The sequence below is a fragment of the Chiloscyllium punctatum genome, chromosome 26 (assembly GCF_047496795.1).
Source record: "Chiloscyllium punctatum isolate Juve2018m chromosome 26, sChiPun1.3, whole genome shotgun sequence".
NCBI lineage: Eukaryota > Metazoa > Chordata > Chondrichthyes > Orectolobiformes > Hemiscylliidae > Chiloscyllium > Chiloscyllium punctatum.
Genome location: NC_092764.1, coordinates 27,623,555 through 27,642,196, shown reverse-complemented (window position 1 = coordinate 27,642,196; position 18,642 = coordinate 27,623,555). Strand labels below are relative to the sequence as shown.

The window sequence follows — 18,642 nt, the reverse complement described above, 5'->3', positions numbered from 1 at the left end:
AAGTGTTCCAAGGCGGAAGATGAGGCGTTCTTCCTTCAGGCTTCTGGTGGTGAGGGAGCGGTGGTGAAGGAGGCCCAGGACCTCCATATCCTCGGCAGAGTGGGTGGGGGGGGAGTTGAAATGTTGGGCCACAGGGCGGTGTGGTTTATTGGTGCAGGTATCCCTTGAGATGTTCCCTAAAGCGCTCTGCTAGGAGGTGTCCAGTCTCCCCAGGATGCAGTACAGGAGACTGCATCGGGAGCAACGGATACAATAAATGATATTAGTGGATCTGAAGGTAAAACTTTGATGGACGTGGAAGGCTCCTTTAGGGCCTTGGATGGAGGTGAGGGAGGAGGTGTGGGCGCAGGTTTTGCAATTCCTGTGATGGCAGGGGAAAGTGCCAGGATGGGAGGGTGGGTTGTACGGGGGGTGTGGACCTGACCAGGTAGTCACGGAGGGAACGGTCTTTGCAGAAGGCAGAAAGGGATGGGGAGGGAAATATATCCCTGGTGGTGGGGTCTTTTTGGAGGTGGTGGAAATGTCAGCGGATGATTTGGTTTATGCGAAGGTCGGTAGGGTGGAAGGTGAGCACCAGGGGCGTTCTGTCCTTGTTACGGTTGGAGGGGTGGGGTCTGAGGGTGGAGGTGCGGGATGTGGACGAGATGCGTTGGAGGGCATCTTTAACCACGTGGGAAGGGAAATTGCGGTCTCTAAAGAAGGAGGCCATCTGCTGTGTTCTGTGGTGGAACTGGTCCTCCTGGAAGCAGATACGGTGGAGGCGGAGGAATTGGGAATACGGGATAGCATTTTTGCAAGAGGTAGGGTAGGAACAGGTGTAACCCAGGTAGCTGTGGGAGTTGGTGGGTTTGTAAGCAAGCTAATTAATGGCACAAAGAGAAAGCGAGAATAACATGTGCTCTACTTTACAGCATTTTCCTTTTAACTTCTTTGTCATCCCAACTGCCCACCACCCTCCAACCCCATCTCCTGAACTCATGATGCTGGATATGATTTCACAGTCCCCAGCTAATCCACCCACTACCCAAAACGTGGACAACATACCAAGTAGTATACTTTAGTCAGTAAGATTGAACAAAGGGTCTTTGAGGGGCGTTGTAGCCGAGCCCAATTCTGCCTTCACCCAACATCTACATATACACTTAAGAGCTGGCAAGTTACTGGATGTTATGAGTGCTAGCTCCCTTTTATCCATCCACAGTCAGGGTCATTGACTCTTATTGTAGCAGTCCACCTATACCCACCAGCAGCTCAGCAATCACAGAACAGAATTGTCCAGGTGGTGTTTTCAGCAGAAACCTTCATAATGAATCACTAAGAAGAGCTGTAATTCAATAAGCCAATCCACATTACGCAGGAACTATTTTTGCGGTTTATTGGGATTTCAATTACACCAGCCATTTCGAGGGAGCTGTGAGTACTAAAGAAGTGTAATAAGAAGATCATAAAGTGGATGAATTTTGGGAGATTATTTGTGAATCAAGATAATGAAAGTAACCATTGCATAGCAAGTAGCTATGGAAAGGCGAGAGACAGACTTTCAAATAATGGAGACTTTTCCATCCCATTACCTGAGTCCTGACGTCCACTCAGAAATGGAGGTAACAACACAAAATAAAGCAGTTTCTTGTTTGTTTCTGCCACTTCCATTTACTGTTTAAGTTGTAAATGGACCTAATTCCTTGTGGATGGAGCTCTAATCTGAACTGTCGGCAGTCTCATGAATATAGGGAGAGGAAGCATTGTTAATCAAAGATGCTATGCTTGGAATACTGGATATGACCTTGGTTCAGGATTTAGAATTAATTTGGGTAGAGATGAGGAACAGCAGGGGAAAGTTGTGGTCGTAATCAGTAGATTCCCAAACAGTAACCACAACTTAGACAAACTTTAGTTGCTTCTGATAAAAGGGACAGCAATATTTATGGGTAATTGTAATCCACTTATGAACTGAAAAAGTTACTTTGGTATTAATAGCCTAGATGAGGAGCTTATAGAAAACTTTTGAGAAACTTTCTTAGTTCTAGAACCGGACAGAGAGCAGGCTACCTTAGTCTTGAGGTTGTAAGTGGTGTGACAGGGATTAATTTATGACCTCAGAATGAAGGCACTTCTAAGTATCAGCAATCATAATATGATTGAATTTTACATCCAGTTTGAAATGGAGAAGAGTGGATCCAAGACTAACATTTCAGACTTATAAAAGCGCAACTATGTGGGTGTGAAAGCGAAACGAACTGAAGTGAACTTGAATATTTGGCAAACAGATAGATGAGTAGAGATACAGTGCATTTAAGGAGAGATTTTAGAATATACAGAATAAGTAAATTCCAGTTATTAACAAAAATTCCAAGGTGCAGACCTATATACCATGGCTAACTAAAGAAGGAAAGCATTAAACTTAAGGAAAAATCATATAATTACGCAAATATGAGTACCAAGTCAGATAACTAGTTAGAATACAAAGACCAGTACAAAATGATTAGAAGATTAACTGAACAAATAAAGTAGAGCATTCGAGGACGTTAGCTGGAAATTAGTAGCCTAGAAAGCTAACTGGAAAATGGATAGCACTTGTTGCTCTGTGTGTCTGAAAAGAAAAAGAGCAAATAAAGTGATTGTTGTCTTCTAAAGGGCAAGAATGGGGAGTTTATAGTTAATTGTAAAGAAATAGTGGATAATTAAATAATTTGCTTTTGTCATCACTTTAGAGGATACAAACAAATCCCAGTAATGCTTGTAAATAAGGAGGATGAAGAGTGAGAGTGAAATTATAATCACTAGGGAAGCAGTACTAAGCAAACTGATGGAACTGCAATTGGTAAGTCTCCAGACTTATCTGCCTCCTGACAGACTTCATGGAGTATAATGTGGGGAAGTGTGAAACTCTTCACTTTCTCAGGAGAAAGAAAAAAGCAAAGCACGACTTCAGCAGGGAACAACTGCAGAGTTCGAAGGTGCAAAGGGACTTAGGTATTCTTGTACATGTGTCACACAAGATGTAGGCACAGCAAGTGATTATGAAGGTGAATGGAATGTTATCCTTTATTAGGAAGAGGAATTGAATATAAAAGGATGTTAAGCTTCAGTTATATTGGGCAACGGTGAGTATCTCAAATACTGTCTGTTGGTTAAGTCTCCTTATTCAAGGAAGGATGTATATCTGAGGAAGGCAATTCAAAATAGTTTTACTAGATTGGCAACTAAAATGGGCTAGTTGTCTTATAAGGAAAAATTGAACAGGCTGGGCTTGTCTGCAGTAGAGTTTAGGAAAATGAAGGCCAATTTGATTGAACTTCATAAGATCCTGACTGATTTTGAATCATAAAATCCTATTTAGCCAATTACGTTTGCACCGATGTCCAAAGAATATCCCACCCAGGCTCACTCTCACCCTGAAACCCCACGCTTCCCATGGTTAATCCACCCAGCCTGCATATCCCTAGAAACTACAGGGCAACGTTTGCATTGCCAATTCACCTAACCTGCACAATTTTGGACTATGTGAGGAAACCGGAGCACCCAGTGGTAATCTACACAGACAGAGGGAGAATGTGTAAACTCCCCACAGACAGTAACCCAAGAGTGTAATCAAACTCGGCTCCCTGGTGCTGTGAGACAGTAGTATGAGCCACTGTGCCATTGTGCTGCCCCTGACAAGGTGGATATGGAAAGGATATCTAATCATCTGAACTAGTCGAGAACTCAAAGACTCTTCTTAAATTTTAAAAATGACTATTTTAAGGTAAGACAAGGAGAAATCTTTTCTCTCAGACAGCTGTGCAATTTTGGAACTCTCTGCCTTAGGAAGCAATAGAGGAAGGGAAACTAACTATTTTTAAGACAGAGGTAAATAGATTTGTGATAATGAAGGGAATCAAAGGCTGAGATAGATGGGGAATATGGAGTTCGGAGCACAACCATATTGACCATGACCTAAGAGAATTGCAGAACAGGCTTGAAGGGGTGAATGGCCTACTTCTGCGCTTAATTTTTAAATCTGTGCAATCCTAAAAGGGTTCATTCATTTAGAACTGCAATACTATTTACCACCCTCAAGGTTTGGCTACTGCCAATTCCAACTTTCCAAAGCCCCATCAATCATGGGCAGTTCAGGTCAAGGATGCCGTTTGGAATGATGTTTAACAGTATTCCTTAGCTGTGGTCAAATAAAACATTTGGAACATTTGGAGACATTTTACAATCAACACCTTGTGACTATTTTAGTCTTAAAGGATTTCAAAATGCTTGTTCTAGTTGCTTATGAACTCACATTGCTTTATGTTTCAGAGTGTTGTTTCAATCTGCAGAAAAAGATGCAATTCAAAGAAGCCTCAAAAAGGCAGCCCTACTACTCAGTGAGCTACTTGTGGCTCTCTCTGGCAGCCTGTGTGTTAATGGGATGTAAGCTGAGGGGAATATTGTATGTTTGCCCCCATCAACACCAATGGCAGCTGCTGTAAAATCATAAAAAGCTAAAATGATTCGCAAGATGCCGCAAACCTCTATCTATCTGTTGAACATCTGTTTCAAAATGTGCCTTAGCAAAGCTTCCAGACTCACCATCAGACAAGTACATCATAAGTTAGACTTTATTTTACACTAACTGGTGAGACTCACCAACATCTACCACAGAAACAGAAATCCTCAGCAACAAGCTAAACAATGACTTGAACTAAGTAGGAATGCGACCAATTGCGCTCAGAACTGAAATTATGAGCAAAATTAAGGTGGCACATCCACATTTCAATAAGAGTGTTCAACTCACCCTTCAATGTAATTCTAACTTTTTTCTTTGTTCTCCTTTCGCTTCTAGCTTTCCACAATCTTTCCCTCTTGCAATGCTGTCCACATTTCTCTGAGCTGTGAGCTAATGGTCAGTCATTAAGTTCTGTACCAATACACCCACTGCCAGGAGGTACAAAGAAACAAAGCCTCATCTATGATTCATCTATGATTTTGCCTTTCTCCCAATTGGTATTAAAAGCCTTGGCTACATGAAATAGTGCACAAAAATAACAATGCTTTCCTATCTAATCAACATTAACTCTGCTAAATTTCAACACATTAGACATTTTCTTGAGGAAAATGCTTTGGTTTAATTTCTATCTTTCTTTCTCAGCTTCAGTGTATGAATTGGTGAGTGTATTTCCAGAACATTCTAAAACATTAGTATCGCATTCTTCTAACAGTGTCTGTTGTTCAACTGGCAGTGGGTGGCTTATGTATTGCTTCCCCTCTCCTGCCTTTCCGTACACCAGATATAATACCCTCACCCTTTGTACTTGACATCATATGAAACAGGATTAGCAATAGGCCATACGGCTCTTGAACCCTACTCCATCATTTGATAAGATCACAGCTGAGTTAATTGCGGTATTGACTTCATTTTCTTGTCTGTCCCTCATAATCTTAACGTCTTTTATAATCAAACATCTATCTGAATCGGCCTTGAATATTCTCAATGACCAAATCCCCACTGTTCTCTGTGGAAGAGGATTCCAAAGACTGGGGTCCCTCTAAGAGAAAAAAAATCTTCTCAACTGTCTCAAATAGGAGATCCTTTATTTTGAAACTGTGCATCTCATTCTAGGATCCCCACAATAAATGAAACATAATCCCAATATCTACCCGATAAAGCCTCACTCCCCCACCCCACCCAAGTTTCTTATATGTTTTACAAGATCACCTCTCATTCTTCTGAATATCAGGATTTGAGTACAGAACTAAAATTTTGTCATAGTACAACACTTTCATCTCAGTAATCAGCCTAGTGAGCTTCCTCTGAACTGCTTTCAGCACAAGCATATCCTTCATGAAGTAAGAAGACTAAAATTGTACACAGCAGCCCAAAGGCTGTCTCAGTTCTATTCTGTTACAATTATAGCTAGACTTCTATTCTACTGCATTCTCCCTTACAATAAAGACTAATATTCCATAGTAAAACATGTACAAGGACACCTAGATCCCTCTGTTAAGCAGCATGCATTTCTCTTTCAATTTCAATAAAATTTGGCTATTCTATTCTTCCTGCCAAATTGGACAACCTATTTTTCTCCTGCATTATGTTCCATCTATTCAATTTTTGCCCACACAACCTATCAATACATCCCTTTGCATATTTATTTAACATCCTTACCTCAGCTTGCTTTCCTATCTACCTTTGCATCATAACCACATTTGGCTAAATTATAGCCTCTCACTTCAATCAAGACATTAATATAGATTGTAAATAGCTCAGGCCTTGATAGCATTCTGCTATTTACAATTTACTAACCTGAAAATTACCCATTTGTCCTGACTCTTGCATTCCTGATGAAGGGCTTTTGCCCGAAACGTCGATTTCAAAGCTACTTGGATGCTGCCTGAACTGCTGTGCTCTTCCAGCACCACTAATCCAGAATCTGGTTTCCAGCATCTGCAGTAATTGTTTTTATCTCTTGCTTGTTAGCCAATCCTCTATCCACAATAAAAATCTTGCACAAAATTGTTTTACGTGACACCCAGTCAATGTTCTGCTTTAAATCCAAGTATTACGACCAACGTACTATCTCTTCAGGTTTTTTTTTATTCAATTGTGGGCTACATAACCCAGCCCTAGCTGCCCGTGAGAAGGTGGTTATGAGCTGCCTTCTTGAAACGCTGCAAACCACCTGCTGTGGCTTGACCCACAATGCCTTTAGGGAAGCAATTCCAAGATTTTGACCCAACATAAGGAAGGAATGGCAATATATTTTCAAGTCAGGATGGTGAATGGTTTGGAAGGGAACTTACAGATGGTGGTGTTGCCATGTACCCTGTATCTGCTGTCCTTGTCCTTCTAGATGGAAGAGGTCTTGGGTTTTCAAGGTGAACGTCTGCATCTTATAGATAATACACACTGCTGTCACTGAGCATCAGTGGTGGAGGGAGTGGTTCTTTTGGATGCAAAGTGAACTGCTTTGCCCTAGCTCATGTCAAATTTCTAGAGTGTTGATGGGGCTGCACTCATCCAGACAAGTGAGGAGTATTATATCACACTCCTGATTTGTGCTTTGTAGATAATGGACAGGCTTGGGGTAATCAGGAGGTGCGTTACCTGCCACAATATTCCTAGCCTCTGACCTGCTTTTTTAGCCACTGTGTTAATGTGGCGAATCCAGTTGAGAGTATGGTCAACGATAACCCCCAGGATGTTGATAGTGGGAGATTCACTGATGGTAACACTCTTTAATATCATAGGGTGTTGGTTAGATTGACTGTGATTAATGATGGTCATAGTCTGGCATTCATGAGGCGTGAATGTGACTTGCCACTTGTTCAAGTCTTGTTGCATTTGAGCATGGACTGCTTCAGTATCTGAAGAGTCAAAAATGGTGCTGAACGTTGTGTAATCATCAGTGAACATCGTCACTTCTGACCTTATGGTGGAAGGAAGGTCATTGATGAAGCAGCTGAAGATGGTTGGACCTAGGTCAATACTCTGAGGAACTTCTGCAAAGATGTCCTGAAGCTGAGATGACTGACCTCAAATAACAGTGATGTGGAAGTGCCGATGTTGGACTGGGGTGGACAAAGTTAAAAATCACACACCAGATTATCGTCCAACAGGTTTATTTCGAAGTACTAGTTTTTGGAGCTCTGCTCGTTCATCAGGTAGTTGTGGAGCAGGATTTTCTGATGAATTCAGGAACATAAGACACAGAATTTATAGCAAAAGATCTCAGTGTCATGTAAGTGAAACTATGTATTGAACAAACCCAGATTGTTGTTAAGTCTTTCATCTTTTAGAATGAGTTGCAGGTTTCGGTTCATAATGATGACCTAACAGCAATCTTCGTTTGTTCAATATATTGTGCCAGCTGCATGACACTCTAATCTTGTGCTATAAATTCTGTTTTATAATCCTGCCCCACAGCTACCTGACGAAGGAGCAGCGCTCTGAAAGCTAGTACTTCGGATTGAATTATAACTTGGTGTTGTGTGATTTTTAACTCAAATAACCATTATCATCTTCCTATATACCAGATAGGATTCCAACCAGCAGAGTGTTTGCCCCCAATACCCATTGATGCCAGTTTTGCTCAGGTTCCTTGATGCTACACTTAGTCGATTGTAGCCTTGATGTGAAAGACTGTCACTTTCACCTTACCTCTGGAATTTAGCTCTTTTGTCCATGTTTGAATCAAGGCTGTAATGAGATCAGGAGCTGAGTGGCTCTGATGAAACCCAAACTGGGTGTCATTGATTTAAGCTACTTATCTTAAATCCTTAAGATGCAGGCCATTAGGTATAAGGATTTGTCAGCTTTTAGGACCATCAGTATTTCTAGAACATTTTCTCATGTGGTGGTTTTATGTTCCTTCCTCTCTTTTACCTCTTGATTTTCAGCATTTCTTCAGATGCTTTCTGTGTCCTTTACTACAAAGACAGTTGGAAAAAACTTGTTCAAAGTTTATTTCATTATTTTTCATTTCCCAGTATTAATTCCCAATCTCATCCTAAAGGGACCAACACTTACTTTACCTACTCTTTTTCTTTATATGTACTTGAGAAGCTTTAACTGTCAGATTTTTATATTTCTTGTTAGTTTTTTCTCATTACACGATATCTCCCACTTTATTATTTAGCTGCTCCAAAATAGAGAAAGACACAACTCGAAGCAAATTATCTATATTTGCCTTGAGTGGGAGACAAGCCCTTCATTCCTAAGTGGTCGGACAAGTTGCACTAGTTCAGCAATTTTACAGATGAACTTGTACTATATTACAGTCTAAAGGAGGTTTTTCTCAATTTGAAGAAAGGTATATTAAAAAAGACAAAAAAAAAATCCACTTCCAACTATGCAAATCAAATAAAGCCAGGTTTAAAATCAAAAAAGCTGAATATATATAAATTAAACTAAAGCTGCTCTAATTAACTTTTTCAGAAGACTTGAAAAGCACAATCGCGGCACTTAGCACTTTCCACTGCTGCCTAAGGGCATCACAACTGCTCCTATGCAATTACCAGGTCTCACAACCTCATAATGCTACAGAGTTTATTAAAGCTTATATTGAAAGCAGCTTTGTAAAAACAATTGTCCAGCTCGAGAAATGACGTTATGTTCCTGAATTCATCAGTAAATCGGCTGATTTCTTCCAAAGTATCTTTCAACCGTCTTTGTGCTTTCAAGCCTGTCCCATCAGCCACCATCCTCGCCTTGGCAGCTGAACATGACTTGCCACAGCAAAAGATTACTTAGAAAGGGAATCTATCTTGACCTTTGCTGACATAGTGAAACATTCCTACGTAAACCAAGATAGGGCAATAAGGAGTGTAATTAGCTGCAGGCCAGTAATTACAGCTCAAAATTGCACTGGACAAATAATGCAAGGATTACCACTGGGACCTTGAAGGATTTTAATTCGCAGTCCAAGGCAAATGTAGACAAAAACACTCTATCACTTTTATTTCATCAGCTTGCTGTATGTAAATCAAGATGTTCTGTACTCCTCACAGATAAAAGCAGCAACCCAACGTTAAAGTTTTTGTACTATACACATCTGTATCGAGGGAGACAATAATAGGTCTTGTTGTTCCAGAAGTGACACCTGTTTGCTTCAGTGTGACTGTTATCACTTTTAATTACATGCTTCCAGCAACTCAGCATTTTTGTGTGTGCTAAGCAATTCTCAGTGACACCTAACAACTAAGTGATTCTTCAAACTATACAGAAAACCACTCCTACGCTTCTTAGAGAGAAAAAAGCTCCACTTTAACTGTGCCTAACTGATTTAATTCAAAACGTAGCTCAACTTCTCATATCAAGGAGTCCTTCAAGCTTACTCTGGCCTTGAATAGATCATAGCTGATCTTCTACTCAACTGCACCATCCAGCATTATCCCCATGTACCTTGATTCCCCTAGGTATCTAAAAATGAATCGATCATTGTCTTCTGTATAATCATCAAATGATCATTCACACCTCTGTGGGAAAGAATTCCAAAGATCCATCTCTCTCTTTGAGTTTGCAAATTTCTCATTTTAGTTCCAAACGGTCAACTCCTCACCTGAAGACTGAGACTCCCCAGTTCTCAACTCCACAGCTAGGTGAAAACCCTTCAACTATCAAGCATATCAAGTGCCTGAATACTTGTACCTGCTTCAATGTAATTACTTCTTATTCTTCTAAACTATAGAGAACATGGGCCTTTTCCACATGATCTCTCCACATAGGATAATCCCTCATCCTGTCTTGTGAAATCACCTTGCATTCCCTCTCAGGCAAACAAGTAATTCCTTAGATAAGGCGTCCAAACCAGTATGCGGTACTACCGATGCGTTCCCTCCAAGATTCCCTTCCTCTTATACTCTAATAGACCCTTATAATAAAGGCTAACATAGCACTTTGCTTGCATAATTATTTGCTGAATCTCCATTCTCAGCTTTTGTGATTCATTGCAGTTGCATTTCACCTTGTCCCAAGTTAAAAAGATTGAGAAAATACTTTTGACTTGTCCTTACATGAATGATTCTGCGGGACGATAAGAAAAAGACAGAATAAGGTTCACTTCTAATTCTCCCATTGGTTAGATAACTTTCCAATGCTCAGTGCCAGGGCTCACACATGATGTATGTTCATGAGCAGAATAATAGAACCCTGGCTTTAAAACTAAGATAGCTTTAGGAGGACAAAGTTACTCAAGAAAAATTAAAAAGTGAAAATTGATTAGTGAGCACATTCCATTTTCCTTTTCATCCTCTCAAATACTAAAAAATTTCCACCTTTTATTCCCCAAAAAAGGAAGAAAAATGTAAGAAGACACATTAACCATTTCATATTTAAAAAATGTTGTCTCAGTGATTCACTATAATAGTAACAATTCCCTGCAGTAACAGGTTGGATGATTTCATTGAGACAAAATTTAAGAACTTTCATCTTGCTTAATTTTGTGTTGAGTATTTTAAATGAGTAGGAGAAAGTGAGGACTGCAGATGCTGGAGATCAGAGTCGAGAGTGTGTGCTGGAAAAGCACAGCAGGTCAGGCAGCATCTGAAGAGCGGGAGAATTGACGCTTTGGGCATAAACCTTTCATTAAGAAGGGCTTAGCATTTTTATTTCCTGAAAGAAGGGCATATGCCTGAAATGTCAGTTCTCCCGCTCCTCACATGCTGCCTGACCAGCTGCGCTTTTCCAGCACCACACTCTCGACTCTATTTTAAATGAGTGACAACATGGAAGAAGTGAAAGGATGGCTACATTCAGAATCACATCATCTGTCTAATTCAAAACAGTACTGTGTAGACCAGTGTTCAGCTCAGTCTCTAAGCAGCGAATGAGGGTTGAGCCACGTCCTCCAATTCAAACACAAACAACAGTATGATTTCTTTAATTATGATATAGCTATGGCTTCTTTTGAACTTAGTGATAGCTTTCAAAATCCAAGAGAACAAAGCAAGTGTTTTAGGGAATACATACTTATGTTGGATTCTTGGGGCAGAATTTTCAGGTAAGAATTGGCAATCAGGAGACCTGAAACACAGAAGCACATAAAATAGCTGGAATAGACCATTCAGCCCTTCAAGCCTGCTCTGCTATTCAATATGATCAGGGCAAATCATCCAACTCAGTATCCTGTTCCTAATTTTGCCTGGTCTTCTTTGATCCCTTTAGTTTACAAACTATACCTAGCTATAAACTAATTGCACATTATAAGCTAACCTCCGACCAAGACTGCTAGGGATTCTCCTGGAAGTCCAGATTCCTAATAGGCTTGAAGATAGATAAGGCCAGAGTGGACAGGTTAAAAGATGCAATTCCATTCCCAAAAAAAAGTCAATTCAGTACTTCCCATGCAATCACTGGATCATCGATATAAATTTGTATCTTCTGACTTTAAAGAATACGCTCACTCTCATCTATTATCCATTAAATAAATGGAACTGATAAGCCCTATTAAAATAATGAACAGCTATAAAACTGGTAGAGAGGCAATAACCTAATTGCATTATTGCTGGACTGTTAATTCAGAGACCCAACTGAGGTTCTGTAACTTGGGTTCGAATCCTGCAATGGCAGATAGTGGAATTCTAATCGAAGAAAAATCTGGAGTTAAGACTCTAATGATGATATGAATCCATTATTGATTGTTGGATAAAACCCATCTGGTTAACTAATGTCCTATGAGAAAGGAAATTGCCATGTTTACCTGGTCTGCCTACATATGACTCCAGATCTATAGCAATGTGGTTGACTCTTAACAGCCCTCTTGACAATTAGGGATGGGCAATAAATGTTACGTAGTCAGTGATGTCCACATCCTGTGAGCAAATAAAAACGCTCTCCAAGTAAACAGAATCTTCAAAGCAGTTATGTCTAGGCTGTCAAGCATTTATAAAACCATTAAACAGTTGGATTATAGCCAAGAGCCCATAAAACATTACAAGTAAACAAACCTACTTCAGAACTGCTCTCTCAACAGATATCGAGATTAATCTTTTATAGTTTTTATGGAATTAAAACTTACATATTTTCATACAAGGCTATGTTTTCAATACTGTGAAACATAGTCTACTTTTTTATTCATTAGGTGAGCCTTGTTAACTCATCTGAAGAAGATTCTTACACATTTACAATGCTGAGCTTCTATTTGACACTTGCTAATTTGTAGAACTAACAATCTGGCTAACACATTGTTGAAGAGGTAGTTTGATCTTCTAATCATAGAACTGTCATAATTTCCTGACTGAGCACAAATAAAACTCATGCTAGACCATGTTGTGATGAACTGTAAAAGACTCAAAAATATTTTACTTCCCTTTTAAGTACATTCTGTTTCCAACAGTGATTCAGATCCTCATGCAGCTGGTGTAAAACTTGATAGCTGCTAATATCTAGCTGCCTCCATGAATGTTAATCAAGAGCACACTTCATTCTTAATCCTTAGTGGGAGTGGCTGGGTTCCATGGTCTGATCCATCCTCCACCCTTGTGAAAATGCCAAGGGCAGAGATAGAAATGAGACCATTTTCTCCCCCTCCATTGGACTGCATTTGGGTCTATGAAAATTTGGACCTTGAAATCCAAACGTTAATCTGGAGCTATAAAAAAATTAACATGACTCTTAGTTCCTATTATTGATAATGTTAAACAAAACTACAATATATACAAGTTAGTTATGTAATATTCATATATATATACATATTCAGTGCTTTGAGGTTTAGCATATTCTAATATGCATTGTTGCACAAGGAGAGCAAGTTGAATGATGACATGTTTGTTGCTCCAGGACATCCTCCTAATAGGACAAATGGTTGAGAGGTAGCAGCCATACATCAATGTCATATGGAATGTCCACTGGATCGAGGACCAGGCTTGGATGAAAACTCCAGGTTAAAATTGGCATGCTAAGGCTACCCTGCAGCCTCATTTACCAGGGACATGCCTCACGCATGATACAAATTACCATTGAGCAACCTAGTCCATTTATAACTCAACCATTCCTGACCAACTAGTCACACGCATATATTTCTAAAACTTGTAATCACAAGTTGCAGGCCATTCACACCTTACACCACACCTTGAATGAATGGTCATTTAAATGGGTCTGAGAATGTGGATTTGCATGGATCTCTCCAGAGGCACTTCTCCAATTCAATGTAGGTTAATATTGTCTTTTTAACAGGTAATATTGCTCAGATGATGGAAAAGGGAGGAAAATAGCCCAATACATATAATTCAACAAAATGTGTTTTGCTAGAAAATTGAGTGTTGAATGGGCAAAAAAGACTGTAATGTTGAAAAGCAGAGGAATTTAGGGAGGGATGGTAGGGTGGGAGTGGGTGAGGACAGGCATTATGGTTGAAAGGCATTATGAATTGTACCTCACGGGGAACAAATCATTAGAAAGCTACTAGAACATGAAATTTAAAGCATTACTCTGTTGGTAAACCTTAACATTCTGAATCAGATGATTGTGGGCTCATATTCCATTCAAAAGCTTGAGTACAGGGATTTATGCAGTACTGAGGGAGTACAGCATTGTTGCCAAAGCCAGTGTTTCAGATCAGACGTGAAACTGAGACCCAATACCTCTCTTAGGCAAAAGGTGACCCTCAGGTTACCACCACCAGCTGTTGCGCTCTAATGAGAGAGTAACATTATGGTCTGGTCAGACGTTGGTGACATCACCTTACCAATAAATGATGGTTAGCAGTTAACTTATAAGCTTTGCTTAAATTTTATACAATACAGATTGATTCTAGTCAGGACGCTGGCCTGACAAGTGAACCATTGAGGAGCTGTTTAGATGTAGTGTGTACCTACATGTCCTTAGTCCACAAAAAACAGGGACCCGTATGTTAAAGAAGTAGTTTCAAGAACACACGTGAGCCACACTGCAAGACTGGCTGGCAGGCAATCCTAAATGCATTGTTAATGTCATTCTTCACACACTCAGAATTATCCAACCAAGTGCAGAATCACGGCTGATGTTAGACATTGTGTTGTGACCTTTACAAGCACGGGCTGGTTGCATTTGGCCAATATCATGATTCTTGTGAACAGTCAAAGGGATAATGCCATTTAATATTATCTGCAAGCCTTTAAGCTGTACAATCTGCACTATTGGCATCATACCAACACTGAAATTCACACACCACATTACTCATTTGTGTGATAGGCAGAACATGTTGTTGGCTTGACTGCAGAATCCTGCGAGTGGTGAACATTGTTCATTGCAGAATAACAGTGTGAAACTGTTCACTTCACCTGTTGTTCAAACTTTGGGATACCTTACACTTCCAAGATAACCTGAGGTAGACTGTGCAGTCTCCAAGACCAATAGTGACTGCGCAAGGCTTTTCATGAGTTTGCATGATATATAGCACAAAATGACTTGATCAGGGTGGCCATTATTCTGTAGATTAGCTACGGTGCACTCTGTTCCGCCACCAATTCTGCAGAGTGAACAAATGGCTTTGGTCATCATCGATAAGTTTGTCAATAGGCTAATCTTGAGGCAAGAATCCTAACATGTATAGTGATCACTGAAGAAGGCTTACAATAAAAAACATCCAACTGGCTAATTCCTCAACAAGGACATTGAAGAAAGGGAACTCAACTGACTGCTCTCATGCTGGGATTTCTGAAGTTCCACACACTACAATGGCTTTATTGGAAATATTATAAATAAGTCCACCATTTGTTCATGTTGCATAAGTGATGCTGAAAACATATCAAAGTTATCTTGCAGGGTAATAGCTACCTGACCATTTCTTGCTGAATAATGTGTAAACTCATAAAAGGGCCCATAAGGTGGTTGGTCCTTGTCCTGAAAAATGCCTTGTTTTACCTCTAATTACCATGTACCATTACCAACAGTAAGATACCTCAAAGGTTTGAGCAATAGATGAAGCTAGTTGCTTTATGTTGCTGATATGCAGAAGCAACACAAGTGCTGTTTGTTACTAACAGAATATTTCCTTTAAGTCAAAAAGCCATTCCACCTATCACACAAATGCGCAATTTGATATATGAATTCCAGTACTGATGTGATGCTATATAGATAGGCTATACTACCCAAAGACTAATGGATCATGTCAAACAATACACCCTTTAGCTGTTGAAAATAGGCAAAGCACTGAACAGTCCGTAATTGCAAAACTCACAACACAGTGTCCCACTTTAGATCTGATTCTGCAATTGGACATTTGTTGTATAGTTCAGATTGTCCAAAGAATTATGCTGACAACCAATTTAGAATTGTCAGTTGGGCTCGCAGTGTGGTTCACCTGTCTTAAAACAGATTACTCTGTTCTTTGCAGACAGAAAGAATGTGCACACATGTTGTTCTTGTCTCAACTCAACAAGTAGCAGCCATTCATTTGCTCATTTCTCAGGACAACGTTCTGATCAATCAGAGTCAATCTGTCTGGTATAATAATTCAACCTGGCAGTTAATAACCAATCATCATCAGCTGGTGCATTCCCATGGGAAATCTCTACCATTCAGAGTCGACTTGCAAACAATCAGCACTCTTCTCTCACGCAGCACACATGCTGGTTTTCCCCTTGAATTGAAATTTTTGTGAATTATCCTGATAAGTGTAAGGCAAAAAAAGCTCAACAAATTGTGTGTTATTTCAACAATGCCCAATTTCTGTAGTATATAACAACTATTTATTCTTCAGTCAAGATCACTAAAATGTAGTTTATCTGGTCAGTGTTATCATCTATTCAGAGTTCCTATGTAGAAGTTAGCTTCCATGTTTCCCACATGCCTACAGTAATTGTGCTTAAAATTCATAATTAGCTGTAAAGTACTTTGGAATATTCTAAGGTTACAACGCTCTCAATGTAAGATTGTTTATATTTGAGGCATAGTTTATTCCTACATAAAATGTGGGTGAGATCACAGATGAATGACTGTCAGTTCTACATTATTGAGATGTTATTGATGCAACTGAAAGGATGCAGCACAGATTCACTGTGGGATGTTGGCATTATAGGCTAGACGGCATGGTGGCACAGTGGCTAGCACTGCTACCTCATAGCGCCAGAGACCCGGGTTCAATTCCTGCCTCAGCTGGCTGTCTGTGTGGAGTTTGCACATTCTCCTCATGTCTGCATGGGTTTCCTCTGGGTGCTCCGGTTTCCTCCCACAGTCCAAAAATGTGCAGGTCAGGTGAATTGGCCATGCTAAATTGCCTGTAGTGTTAGGTGAAGGGGAAAATATAGGGGAATGGGTCTGGGTGGGTTGTTCTTCGGAGGGTCGGAGTGGGCTTGTTGGGCCGAAGGGCCTGTTTCCACACTGTAAGTAATATAATCTAGACCAGCATTTACTGCCCATTTCTAATTGCCCCCGAGAGGGTGTTGGTGAGCTGTCTTTTTGCACCATACAGTTTTTGGGTGTAGGGTCACCACCACTGCTGATAGAAAGGGAGTTTCAAGATTTTGATCCAGTGACAGTAAAGAAATGGCAATCTGGTTCCAAGTCAGAATGGTGTACAATTTGGAGGGGAACTTACAGATAGTGGTGTGTTCATGCATCTGCTGCCCTTATTCTTTTATAAGGCAGGGCTGAGGGGAGTAAATGTTGAAGGTGGAGGATGAGATGCCAATTAAGTGGGCTACTTTGTCCTACCTGGCACATAAGAAGATGGTTGTGGTTGTTGGAAGTAAGTCATCTCAGCTTCAGGACATCTCTGCAGGAGTTCCTCAGTGGAGGGGCCTAGATCCAACCATCTTCAGCTGCTTCATCTAGGACCATCATCAGCTCCAAGGTGGGGATGTTCACCAATGTTCATCAATGTTCAGCACTATTTGTGACTCCTCAGATACTGAAGCAATTCATGTTCAAATGCAACAAGATATGGACATAATCCAAACTTCACCTGACAAGTGACAAGAAACATTTGTACCATATAAATGCCAGGCAATGACCAATAAGAGACTATCTAAGCACTGATCCTTGACATTCAATTGTGTTCCCATCACTGAATTCCCATTATCAACATCCAGAGGAGGGTGGGGTGGGGAGGGGGATTTGCCCTTGACCAAAAATTCAATGGCACTCACCACATAAACACAGTGGCTACAAAAGCAGGTTGGAGTTAGGAGTACTGCAGTGAGTAACTTATCTCCTCACTCCCCAAAGCCTGTCCACCATCTACAAGACACAGGTCAAGACTGTGATGGAATACTTCCCAGTTGCCTGGTTGGGTTCAACTCCAAAGACAATCCAGAAGCTTGACACCATCAGGACAAAGCAGCCTGTTGATTGGCACCACATCCACAAGCATCCACTCCCTCCATCACCAACGCTCAGTAGCAACAGTGGGTATTAACAATAAGATGCGCTGCAGAAATTCACCACAGATCTTCATTTAGCACCTTCCAGAGCTACAACCACTTCCAACTGGAAGGACAGGACAACCATCTACAAGTTCCCCACCAAACCAGTTGCATCCAAACTTGGAAATATATCGCCATTCCTTTAGTATCTATAGGTCAATATCCTGGAATTCTCTCCAGAATAGCATTGAGGGTTGACCTGCAGCACATGGACTGCAGCAGTTCACCACCACCTTCTCAAGGGCAACTAAAGGCACACAATAAATGCTGGTCCAGCCAGCAATGCCTATGAGTGGAATGAAATAAATTAAACTCAATAACTCTAGTCGTTGCTCCTGACTGTCATGCCATAATTGCTTCCAAAGGGGAGATGGATTTGGTTGAGCTTGTCTGTGGCACCCCTGTACCAAACCTTACTATGTACACTCAGTATATGGAGTTACACATCAATGTCCTTCGGACAAAGGACTGAATGTGCACTAGTTGCTGTAGAAGCAAAGAATGCATTCTTTTTGGAAGAGGAATAAAAAACAAAACCAGCAGGGACACATGCAAAAGTAAGCAGAGTTTAACTGGCAACATTTACAGCTGCAGTCAAACTGTTTTAAGTTAACAGAGTAAATAGTCTAAATTACAAACATCTTTTTCAAAATTAAATGGAGAATTTGTGTAACATGCTCGAGGATGACGTCTAGAAATTGATTCTAGATCACTGAACAGAGACAGCCACACCGCCTCAAGCAGTGCCTTGGCCGATCTGCTCCAATTTCCAGTCAAATGTAAAAGTGCTTTTCTCTCCTACAGCTCAATGCCAATGTCAAAATTTGG

General features: G+C 40.4%; 1 protein-coding gene across 4 annotated transcripts in view; it reads right to left on the bottom strand.

Annotated features, from left to right (window-relative positions):
* The window catches only part of zfhx3b (zinc finger homeobox 3b), a 505,913-nt gene that overhangs the window by 392,896 nt on the left and 94,375 nt on the right, over window positions 1–18,642 (bottom strand). Inside the window, exon 2 of one of the 4 annotated variants that reach the window (XM_072595978.1) lies at window positions 17,105–17,354. The exons of 2 other annotated variants lie outside the window; for them this stretch is intronic. The gene's annotated coding sequence lies outside the window, so the exon portion shown is untranslated. Of the gene's footprint in view, window positions 1–11,440; window positions 11,495–17,104; window positions 17,355–18,642 lie in introns of all 4 variants that reach the window. One more of the 4 variants, XM_072595979.1, reaches the window with a different exon arrangement.